Here is a 13,436-nt window from a genome sequence, read left to right on the forward strand (position 1 = left end):
CTCTATGTGAAGTTCATGATAGCCCACTTTTTCAAAATCTACATTAGCTTTTTGGTGTTCGTGAGCACCCATAAATTACTTTTAAAATCGCTAGTGCAGGGAAGTTTGACCTTTAAACACTTTAAAGGCTAATGCTTTCTATGCCTATTTCATATTGCTTGCCTTTTTCCATACTTAAAATGATTTTGTTCCAAAGATATTATGAATTTGATACACAAAGATTCAGTATTCCACTCTGAGAAATTTAAAGATTTATAGAGTAAGCTCCTTGTCTCAAGAAGTTTACAACCATGTTTAAAAGGAAGTGTAATATCCAACTAAAACTCAAAAAACGCAATACTTCACAACATGAATGGCACATAGACACTTCTGGACTTTCACAATAAAGCAGCAGCATTTTTTGAAAGAAGCAATTTAGATTGGGACTTGACAGACTTACATGATTGGATATGGTCTTAATAAATAAATTAATTAAGGCATTGTTAAGTGTATTTTAAATTTTTGGTTTTTAGCAGTGGAAGTGACCTATCAATGTACCTAGAATATTTTGCTAGGCACATTAATGATAATGTGGATCGGGGAAAGAGCTGAAAACTATAACCAAGATGTTTTTATAGCCACTGTTGTTTCATTCACTAATATGTCTTTAAATTAATCTTACAGTGCTTTCCACTATCAGATGTAAAACAAAGTTGCCTATCAAAATAGTTTGCAACTAGTATAGAAAATTATCCAACACCTTTTGGTGAAATTATGAAATTCACAGAAAGAAAATAGGGCTCCTATTGAGATGAAAATACACAACATTTTTATTTACAAATCTTATGTAACACAAATAGAAAAATTAATTTCAATACACAGAGACATGAAAGATAATTTTTTAGCTACTAGAACTAAAAATTAGTCAAAATATTCATTTTCAACAAATGATGTAATTTTATTGTTCTTTATGACTAAATAGAATTTTATGGATCATACATACCACATTAAATTTCTCCTAACTAAAAGGCAAACAAATTGTTTCCATTTCTTGCTTATTGTGAATATTGCTACAATAGAACAGTGGTATAATAATCTTTGGAAGATATTCATATAGGGGGTCTTTACCCAGGAGCAATACAGCTGGACTTGCAAATAGAAGAGTGAACATTTCAAAACTTTCTGCTCAACTAAAAAGGCAGTTACTTGACTAAAGAAAACATGTATACAATAGGGGGAAATCCAATTTACCTTTTTCTTTTTTATTTTCTGTTTTTTAAACTTACCTTTAAAAAAAAAGACTCAAATCAAGATTATATGGAAAACCAGACACATCAGGAAGTAGGCTAATAAGTTATCCAGAAAATTCACCTCCACTGCTGGTGAGGTTGCAAGCTGGTACAACCATTCTGGAAATCAGTTTGGCAGTTTATCAGAAGATTGGACATAGGACTACTGGAAGACCCAGCTATACCACCACTCAGCATATACTCAGATAATGCTTCAACATGTAATAAGGACACATGCTCCACTATGTTCATAGAAACCTTATTTATAGTAGCCAGAAGCTGGAAAGAAACCAGTTGTCCTTCAACAGAGGAATGGATACAGAAAATGTGGTACATTTTCCCAATGGAGTACTACTCAGCGATTAAAAACAATGAATTTATGAAATTCTTAGATAAATGGATGGATCTGGAGGATATCATCCTGAGAGAGGTAATCCAATTACAAAAGAACATAGATGGTATACACTCACTGATAAGTGGTTATTAGCACATAAACTTGGAATACCCGAAATAAAATTCACAGACCACAGAGCTCAAGAAGAAGGAAGATCAAAGTATGGATATTTCAATCCTTCTTAGAAGGGGGAATAAAATACCCATGGGAGGAAATACAGAGACAAAGTGTGGAACAGAGACTGAAGGAAAGACCATCCAGAGACTGCTTCACCTGGAAATCTATCCCATATACAGTCACCAAACCCAGACACTATTGTGAATGCCAGCAAGTGCTTGATGACAGGAGGAGACTGATATAGCTCTCTCCTGAGAGTCTCTGTCAGTTTCTGACAAATTCAGAGGTGGATGATCTCCGGCAACCATTGGACTAAGCACAAGATCCCCAATGGAAGAACTAGAGAAAGGACCAAAGAGCTGAAGGAGCTTACAGCCTCATAGGACGAACAACAATATGAACCAACAATATGGCCAGAGCTCCCAGGGAATAGACCACCAATCAAAGAATAAATATGGAGGGAGCCTTGGCTCCAGCTGCATATGTAGCAGAGGATGGCCTTGTTGGACATCAATGGGAGGAGAGACCCTTAGTTCTGAGAAGGCTAGAAGCCCCAGTGTAGGTGAATGCCAGGACAGGGAAGCAGGAGTGGGTGAGTTGGAGAGCTGGGGGAGAGGGTATGGGATAGTGGGTTTTCAGAGGTGAAACCTAGAAAGGTGATAACATTTGAAATGTAAGTAAAGAAAATAACTAATAAAAATAGATAAAACTTTAAAAAATGAAGAGAAAAGAAAATTCTCAACAGGTAAAATACTAATGACAAGAAATCAGACAAAAATAACAAATTGAGTTTGTTTAAGCAAGATTCAAATACTGAACAGGACAATGCTTGAAGTACACAGTGAATGCTGAGGTGGCCTCCAATGCAGAACTGCTAAATTTTCCTCTAAGGAGTAAAGATTTCTTTTGTGAATATCTTAACCCTCTCCTGCTGCAGTGACACGTCCTGTGCCACTTGACCATAATATAAGGGTTATTTCTCAACTGGGTTGATATTTATTGACACAAGAAATCTTTATTCTATACAGAAATTCTAGTAGACCACTACTACATAGATAAAATAGAGTACCTTTTGCAATTACCAATTTTCTTACATTTATAATTGAAATAGACTTACAAATATTTGGTGTTTTGTGTATATATGTGAAAATAATGATTAGTATGTTTTTAATTGAAGTTGAATTTAATCATGTTTTCCTTTTCCCCTTTCCTCTCCATCTTCTCTCAGCTAGCTTACCTAGAATCACTCCCAAGACACACAGACTTTCAATTTGATGTTCTCTTTTTTGATTATTATTGTTCCACATGCTTGGTTTATATGTTGTTACACACACATACATATGCGTGTTCATGTTAATTCAGTAGCTCTAATGACCTCTACATAACCTAATGCACTTTTGTTCTATCTGCAGATCATTTTCTCTTTGGGGGTTGAATGACCCTTGCACAGATATTACTTAAGACCTTCAGAAACACAGGTATTTATACCATAATTCATAACAGTAGCAAAGTTACACTTATGAAATAGCAACAAAAATAATTGTATGGATAAGGGCTTACAGAGGAAATGGATTAGGTCCCAGCATTAGGAAAGTTGAGAGCCACTGGTCTAGTGTGACAGGAGAAAGCACAGCTGAGGAAGAGGAGAATTTTGAAGGGAATGTCACAAACCACAGCATGAGACTAAGATGAAGGGGTCAAAGGAGAAGAGTCAAATGACAAATTACAGCTTTCTTTTGTGCAACCTGATGGTACACAGCTGATCCTGAACCTACAATTAAGTCCTATTATTGTGTGTTGGACTCCACATTTTTCTGTCATATATTGAAGTGGTTATTTCTCGGCATTGGTAATTGCAATAGTCTTCATTATGAATGTCATTTTGGGTAATTACATATGCAGCTTTTAGCAACTGCATTTAACTTTTCTCTCATGAATATGACTTAATTTTACTTCAAAGTAGCTACTAAATGACCCATGCTTTGAAACATTCTAATTTGAATGTTTGGTTACAGGTGGTTTATATATTTCTTACTTCCGGTTCATTTACAAACACACATACTCACACAGCTCTATCATTTCAAACTATGCTAACTTTGAAGAAAGAATAAATATATTGAAGATAGAAAATAAAAAGTAATTCTTACTGATTCATCTCCACATATTGCAGTTTAGATTTTAAATAAGCCAGGATTAATTGTGTGGATAAGTATCATGTATAATTCATATCATTAGAATATATACAACATTGGTAAGAAAAGTTACCTGACTTTACTTCAAATATATACAACTTCATTTCAAATGGTAGAGAGATTAATGTCTGCTTTAGAATTGTTCATCTGTCTAATTGTTAAGGACCTCATTAGAATTAACTCTGGTTCTCAGAAATCATGCTGATACCTATAATTGCATACAACATTATTTCTAAAATTCAAATACTTTGAAATTTTATTAAAATTAGATTCAACTTCATCTTTGAATGTATCAATCAACCTCTATCATGTAAAGCATGGCAAAGAAATCAAAAGAGCAGGAATTATTGTATTTCTGGTGATAATATGGTTAAAATTGATTAAGACTGACAAAAATACTAAAATAATTGGAAAAGAAAAGAAATATAAAATTCCTGGAAATACAAAGAAATAAAATAGTGTAACAAAAACAGTATTCGAGTTCCTTGAATATAATATTATAGAAATTGATTCTGTTTACATATAAAATGTTCAGACACACTGTACTTATCATGAATATATATATATATATATATATATATATATATATATTGCTATGTCTACCTATAAAAATACTGAAAAGCATTTTCATGAATGTAGGACTCCATGTAGAATCTACTTTAACATTTTTGTCTATGACAAAAAATAAGAAATCATAAAATACTTGTCATGATAAGAAAAACAAGCAATATTTGAAAACTATCCCGAAATTATTTTGTTGTTTTTTTTTAATTTAAAATCATATATAATACATATTATATTGTATTTTAATTTATTGGATATTTTACTATTTACATTTAAAATGTTATTCCATTCCCGCTTTCCCCCCTGAAAACCCCTAGCCCATCCTCCTTCCCCTTGACTCTATGAGGTTGCTCACCCACCCGCCCCCCCCNCCCCCCGCCTCCCTGCCATGGCATTCCCCTACACTGTGCTATCCAGCTTTCACAGGACCAAGGGCCTCTTCTCCTATTGATGCCCAACAAGGCCATCATTCACTACATAAAAGGCTGCAGCCATGGGTCCTTCCATGTATACTCCTTCGTTGGTGGTTCAGATTCTGGGAGCTCTGTATATGTCAGTCTCTGGCAGAGCTTCTCATGAGACAGCTGTATCAGGCTCCTGTCAGCATGTACTTCTTGGCATCCACAATAGTGTCTGGTATTGGTGGTTATTTACTGGATGAAATCCCAGGTGGGACAGTCTCTGGATGGCCTTTCCTTCAATCTCTGCTCCACACTTTGTCTCCGTATTTCCTCTCATGAGTATTTTGTTCCCCCTTCTAAGAAGGAGTAAAGTATCCACACTTTGGTCTTCCTTGTTCTTGAGCTTCATGTGGTCTGTGAGTAGCATCTTGGGTATTCTGAACTTTTAGGTTGTCGCTACCATCTCCGACCAGCAGAAAAGAAGCGACAAAACCGATGTCTTTCTCAAAGCAGTTTATTCAGGAACATAACTATGTGCACTAAAAAGATCCCCTGCCCTGACCTCTCTTGGCCATCCCCTTTTATACCCTCTAGTCCACTCCCCATCACCCTATTCCACATAGGCATAGTTCATTGGCACAGGACTACATTCGTCACATCATCTGATCTTTTGTCGTGGTGCATCTGTGCACTGCAGTTTAACGGACGTGGCTATCTTGAGGGATATGAGGAAGTCAGTTGTCAGCCTTTAGACTTGGAGGCAGTCCCGGGCATCATCTTGGGGTCGCGGCAAAACTCAATCCTCACATTAGGCAATATCCATTTATCAATGAGTGCACACAATGTGCGTTCTTTTGTGATTGGGTTACCTCACTCAGGACGATATTTTCTAGTTCCATCCCTTCCCCAAATTTCATGAATTCATTGTTTTTAGTAGCTGAGTAGTACTCCATTGTGTAAATGTACCACATTTTCTTTATGCATTCCTCTGTTGAAGGACTTCTAGGTTCTTTCCAGCTTCTGGCTATTACAAATATGGCTGCTATAAACATAGTAGAGCATGTGTCCTTTTCATATTTTGGAGTATCTTTTGGGTATATGCCCAGGAATGGTATAGCTGTGTCCTCAGGTAGCACTAGGTCCAATTTTCTGAGAAACTGCCAGACTGATTTTCAGAGTGGTTGTATCAGTTTGCAATCCCACCAACAATGGAGAAGTGTTCCTCTTTCTCCACATCCTCACCAGCATCTGCTGTTACCTGAATTATTGATCTTAGCCATTCTGACTGGTATGAGGTAGAAACTCAGGGTTGTTTTGATTTGCATTTCCCTGATGACTAAGGATGACTAACACTTCTTTAAGGTGCTTCTCAGCCCTTCAGTATTCCTCATGAGAATTCTTTGTTTAGCTCTTTACCCCACTCTTTAATAGGGTTATTTGGTTCTCTGGAGTCTACCTTTTTAAGTTCTTTGTATATATTCGATATCAGTCCCCTTTTTTATGTAGGATTGGTAAAGATCTTTTCCCAATATGTTGGTTGCTGCTTTGTCCTATTGACAGTGTCCCTTGCCTTACAATAGCTTTGCAACTTTATGAGGTCCCATTTGTTGATTGTTGATCTTAGAGCATAGTCATTACCCTTCTGTTCAGAAAAATTTCCCCTGTCCCAATGTGATATATATATATACATATATATACACACATATATATGTATATATACATATATATATATATGTATATATATACATATATATATATAATTCAGAAATATTTTCAATATCATTTCTGAATGCCATTCCACTAGATATAATGATATTTCTATATTTGCATAATGTGGTAGTACTTATCTACAGTTTGAAGTTGATTTCAGTAAGGTTTCTTTAATAATCTAGTATTAATTTTGTATAATATAAATATTCATCTTTAAATGATATTACTGTTGTTAAGGTTATTCCCTGATTTTAATTCTTATCCCTGGACATTTGAGCTATACATTTTTGTTTTTTGAATTTTATGAGGAGGATAATGTTTACCAGAGTGGAAATGGGTTAATAGTTTTAAGAGTAGTTCATAATAAGAATTAAACCTGTACTTGGAGAGATAACTGCAATATTTCTGAAAGACAAGACAAGCATCAGCGTGACTTGGGATTGGTGGTGTGGTGTGAACCTAAAGGCAAGTCTGCAATACTATGATTTATTCTAAAATATAATAAAATCTTGAAGACAGTGTAGCTTTTACATATTAGGAATAATGTGACAAGGGAAATAGAGATGCTTCGGTATAACCTCTCTGGAAGCTTTTACATGAATAATAATTTAGATGTATAACTAGTATGGGCAATCTACAATTGTATTTGTACAATCTGTTAGAAGAAAATAGGATGGAACATTAATAAATAAAAAGATAGTGAAGATAATGTTACTACTAGTGAAGGGCTCTAGAAGGCCACACATGAAAAACATGGCACTGGCAAGCCCTGACCTCTCACTTTCCCAATCCCTCCTCCTTGCTAATACTTTAGATTGTATTCCTTGGTCTCAGTTTGTCTTGTGCCAATTCAAGTCTTTTCACTTCCAAGAAAAATATACTTGGTTTTCAAATTATGGTCTGTTAGCAAGCCATAATTACAGAAAGGAACAATAGTCCATGTCAACTTAGTGCTTGCTTTTTTTTTTTAACTATGGATGACACACACAATTTTTTTCAATTTTCAATAGAAATTTATCAGTCAAATAATTACAATGATAGCAGAACTTATGATTTTCTAGGACTACAGAGGTTTCTTGCTTTAACTGTTTTACAATTATTTCCATTTGCTAACTTTTATAAGATACAAACCATAAAAGCCTTCAGTGCCAGCTAGTGAATGAATATATCAAAGAGATATAAGAACAAAAGAAAATCTGTGGAATCAGGTTAAAAGTATTCCAGGCCACATAACCCAAAGTCACCATTATCAATATCATAGCTGAAATAAACTTGGATTACTGTTTGAAATGCAAAATTAGAACTTCAAGGCATGAGTCAAAAGGTAAGGTTAGATTATGAGGGTTTGATCTGCCTATCTGGTGTCTGTCACCATTGCACAGATGAATATGATGGTGAAACCAAGACTGGTTCCTTATAAAACAGAGTAAGATTGAACATAAACAGATACTTTCAAAATTTTCAAAGTAATGCCAGCTTTGTAATCCAGGAACAATTCCAACATTATATACAGAAGACCAAGGAGTACAGAACATCTACCCTTTAATACTGAAGGTCATTATCCACAAAACTGTAGGAAGTTGTTCCCAGGAGAGATTGGTAATGAGTTTGCAGTTTCCCTGTTTGTACTGAATGATGAAAGAGTCAGCATTGCTAGAGTGCGCTGTGCGTGAGAGTATTAATACAAAATATTTTCCTTGTTATTTTAGAAAAGGACACACAGTGAAACTACAGAAAAAATATTGTAGATACAATTAGTACAGATTCTTTCCTTTAAGTTTTTCTTAATTCATGAGAACTCACAAACATGCAATGAGATATAATCATAGCTACCCCAATTCCTACCTGCAATTCCACTGCATATCCTCCAATATGGCTTCCTCACAGCTTCATGGCTTTGTTTGTATAAAGTTATTAATTTATTCACTTTACAACCCAATATCAGCCCTTCCTTTCCTCCCAATTCCTGCTCATGGAAGTCATCTGCCTACTGTACCTTCTCTGAGTCTAGGCACACCCTCTCCTGCTAAGGGCAGACAGGGCAATCCATTTAGGGACATAGAATCCTCAAACATGTAGGGAACGGGATCAGGGACATCCAGTGCTCCAGTTGTTGGGAAACCCCCATGAAAAACAAGCTGCTCATCTGCCCTTGCACTTGGAGCATAGATGTGTAGAATTGAGAGTTCACCTTGGTAGATTTTTTTTTCCTTTGACCAGTATTAAATGTCCTTCCTTATCTTTTTGATACTTTTTGGCTGAAGGTCAATTTTATTCAATATTAGAATGTCTATTCCAGCTTGTTTCTTGGGACCATTTGCTTAGAAAATTGTTTTCCAGCCTTTTACTCTGAGGGAGTGTTTGTCTTTAACACTGAGGTGTGTTTCCTGTGTGCAGCAAAATGTTGTGTCCTGTTTATGTATCCAATCTGTTGGTCTATATCTTTTTTATTAGGGAAGTAAGTACATTGATGTTAAGAGATAATATGGAAAAGTATCTATGGTGGTGAATGTAGCTGAGACTCCAAGCATAGAAGGATTGTGAGGTGACCAATTTCTGCAGCCAGGCAGAACTTCCTGTGGAGGGAAAAGGACAACAACGCCCACCCACAAAACCTTCAATACAATATGTGTCCTGTCTACAAGATGTAGAGAGACAGAGATAGAGAAGTGAGCGGGGGAATGGCCAAGTTCATGGCTTTTTATGTATTACTTTCAGATCATTATTAAACCCTTTTCACCAGAGACTCAGAGATTTTAAGGAAAGTTCATAAACTTCTAAGGTTAACTAGCAAAGTCCTAGGGAACTAGACTGTCTCTCTGCTTGAAATGATTTCTATTTTCTCCCTTTATGGAAATATCTAGAAATATAAGAAAACAATCTTCTCAAATAAAGTTGTATATATAACTTTAAATTATCAATTCAAATGCTTATTTGTGGAGTTATAGATTAATTAGGTTCAGGAAGAATATCAACATATGCAAATAAAAATAAGGTGTCAATTATAACACAAAGGTATAACCAACATGAGTGAAATATTTTTCTAGGTATTTTTTGTTATGATCTATATGATTGATTAAGAAGTATGTTCATATCTGAGAATAGTCAAAAGCAGAGATCATGATATTGATCTCCCTACTGTATATGATCCATCGTGTTTAACTTCCATGTGCACGTTAACAACTGTGCATAGGTTCACAACTTCTTATTACTTTGTTAAAGAACACAAATTTTATTTCTCACACAAATTGAGAGAAAGGATGGATCTACAAAACTTTATTCACTTACCCGCAGAAGAGAGCAAGCTGATTAGTTTATGATACTGCCCTCCTGTGTGTTGTTGATTCACACTTGAAGAACTTTTCATTGTACTAGTAGATCACAAAATAATTACCCCATAGAATTGGCTTTCTGGAGGAAAAAAAAAAAAAGATTAGTTATTATCTGGTTGCTTTACCCATTTTAAAGTGTACATCAGCTACAAGAACTTACAAGTGTGCATTTACCCTCATTTATTCTGAACCATATCAAGACATTGTATTCTTCAATTAGAGCTGTGTGTTTATCTTCTTCTTAAGTTCCACTTACTCTTATCTAAAACATTACCTTCCTTAAACCACTTTGTCTCTGCTTGATTAAATTTTCAGGTTAGAATGAAGGCCAGGATGTAAGAGATACTTGTAAGAAACAAGCTGCAAAGTACATAATCAATTTGGTTGCTGAAGACATAGTTTACAAGAAACAGCCTTATGTCACGCATGGTTCTTGAAACCTGAAAGAGCTGACTGATGGCTAAAGGAGGAAAGTTAAAAAGGAGACAACTGGCAGAGGAATGTTACTCGTGGTCAAGTACACATCATTCATATTGTAGATTTTACAAGTTCAAAATGTTGGTTAAAAATTATTTGCGAACATTGCAAAATGTTACCTAATATAACTGAAGTTACAATGCTATAAGGGAAATATGTTGTTATGTGGAAAATGTTTAGATTGTAATAAAATTCTAGTAAGAAAATAAGTATATTTATACTCTGTGTTGGGAATTGGTAATGAGTACTTAAAAATACTTGAAGTTATGGAATTTCCAGTCCTGAAATGAGTTTAATATCAGATGGTATATTATAAGAATAATATTTATGTCACTGCTAAATTGTGATGAAGCCTGCAATTAACATTTCCTTTACTGTAAGTTAAAATTGGAGACTTGATGAATTTTGAGAGGATTTTTGAAACATAATTAATGTTTAGAGGGATGTGAATTTAGTCAAGGAATTCTCATTATAATTATAAGTAATGACATTGCTCCAATATGTGTAATTTTTTTAGAAACAGTAAGATTTCTATTGATTTTAAGCTTTATTATTTATAACCCTAGCTGCTATGAATGTATATAAGTTAGAGTTAAAGTGTGATTTCCACCCAGAATAATACTAAGAAAGATAATGGTAGATTATGTGATAAGAGTATATAATCTATGTAGCTTTGTAGAGTAATCTTCTGAACTCTCAGCCAAAGTGACTGCATTTTTTTATTCACATTTTCAGTAAATGTGAATTTCTGGTTTGTTTGTTTGAGGGAATTTTTTTTTTTTTTTGATTGCACACCATGAAACCTGACTGAGATCCTTTAGAAGTAAATGGGTATTTTCAAAAAGCCACAACTTTGCAGAAATATTCTGCTATTAGGAATCTAAATAAATGTGTTTGGTTGGCTTTATATAAGTTATTTTAATTTATGTATCTCCAAAGACACCAAGGCATATTATATATTTGTGTGTTCTTTTTCTTTTATCATCTTTATATCTTCTTTACTGAGGCATCTGATAGTATACATTATGTATTATTTATAGTTAGGTTGAGTGGTTAGGTTTTTCTTGACTTCTTCACCTATTATAGCCAATCAATATTTATAAAATACATAGTGACAAATTTTTCTCCCACCATGCGTATTATTTTCTTTATTGGCAGTATTGTTTTGTACATAATAATAATATGAAAACTAGATACCTAAAACTTTTTGATGGAATGTGTCTTTGATATTGTTTGTAATTATTCACATGTTTTGTTGTTAACTATTTTTTCTAGTAGATAATTTTGCAATTTTATTCATCTGTATGATCAATCTTGAATTAGTTTTTAGTAAAGAGTAGAATATCTGTGTCTCAAGTCATTTTTTAACACATTCATATATTGGAAGCAAACAAGATGTCTTTAATAGTGAATTAATAGAAAAATTGATAATTCCAGATGTAAGAGCATTTTTATCATATATATATATATATATATATATATATATATATATATATATATATGAACAACCATAAAAACCTACACATGGCAAATGCATACCATCAAATAGAAAAAAAAAAAAAACCAATCCAACATGGCTATATGTTGAATGAGTTAAACACATGCCCTTCTTCTAAAAGAAGTATATGAAGAAAGGTAAAACTCATTATATTTTTTACCTATTTTGTTTGTTTGTTTGCTTGCTTGCTTGCTTTTTCAAGACAGGGTTTCTCTGTGTATCCCTGTCTGCCCTGGAAATCACTCCAGGGTGGCCTTAAACTCAAAAATCTGCCTGCCTCTACCTCCCAAGTGCTGGGATTAAAGGCATGCACCACCACTGCCTGGCTTTTTTACCTATTCTTAAAGGGAGTGAGAGTTGAGTAGATCAAATATGGAGGATTCTTAAGGCATCATAAAGCTATTGTTCCTGATACTATAAGTGTAGTGCTATATGCCAATTTCCCAAAACTCTTGAAAATGCAATGCAATTAATAAACTTACATGTATTAAGTTTAGCTTCAGATGATTTTGTTATGCTGGTATGAATCTATCACAAATGTATCAATAATCAGGGGGTTAGGGCGCTTCATAATAAGGGACTCTTTGTGCGTGGGTTTTTTGGGGTAGCCTCTCAACTTTTCTGTTATCTTAAAATTGTTCAAAAATATAAAGATTTTTGTCATGTTTTGTGAAAAATAGCAAAGGGCATACCATCCATGTTCAGAAAGGCAGAGGGAAGCAAAGTATGATGACTCATGTGTGTCATTCTAGCACTTGGTAGAGCAAGAGGTGTGAGAACGCTAGAGCAATCCTGGATATATGAGAGGGACACTACAAACCACAAAATACATCACAAAGATGGAACAACAGCAACATGAACAAGAGCGTACAATATTTGAAATGACACTAGTTAAACTTTTGGATAGAAATCCAGAAAACTGGAACAAGAGTCTCCATAATATCTACAAACAAGAGTGAAACAGCAAAACCCTCAGTCAAACAAACAGACGAACAAACAAACAAACAACTATGAAAAAGAAAACAAGCAAACCAAAAAACCAAAACGCCAGATTGTCTAAGTTCCTTATGAAAACCAGAACTAAAAGGGACAGTCATTTGTCCTTTAATTTCTACCAAAAAGAGTTCTAGTCCCAAATCATTCCAAAACATAAGATTCATGGATACTTAATTTCATAGGACTCTATATAAGATACTCTGGAATATCAGTATGTCACTTTGTTTGGGAATGTCTCTGTGAAGGAACATCATATACATACAAGCATATGTAATACAGAGAGAGAGGGGGGAGGGAGGAATGGAGGGAAGGAGGGAGGGAGGGAGGGAGGGAGAGAGAGAGAGAGAGAGAGAGAGAGAGAGAGAGAGAGAGAGAGAGAGAGAGATACTGAACTCAACAAGCAAACTTGTAGGTCTCTAATTCTTGTGCCTTCTCTTGCAACTGTTTTATTTTTCTGATGGCTTGTCATTTCCAACTTCAGTATAAT

This window comes from Mus pahari, chromosome 8 (genome assembly GCF_900095145.1).
Source record: "Mus pahari chromosome 8, PAHARI_EIJ_v1.1, whole genome shotgun sequence".
Taxonomy (NCBI): domain Eukaryota; kingdom Metazoa; phylum Chordata; class Mammalia; order Rodentia; family Muridae; genus Mus; species Mus pahari.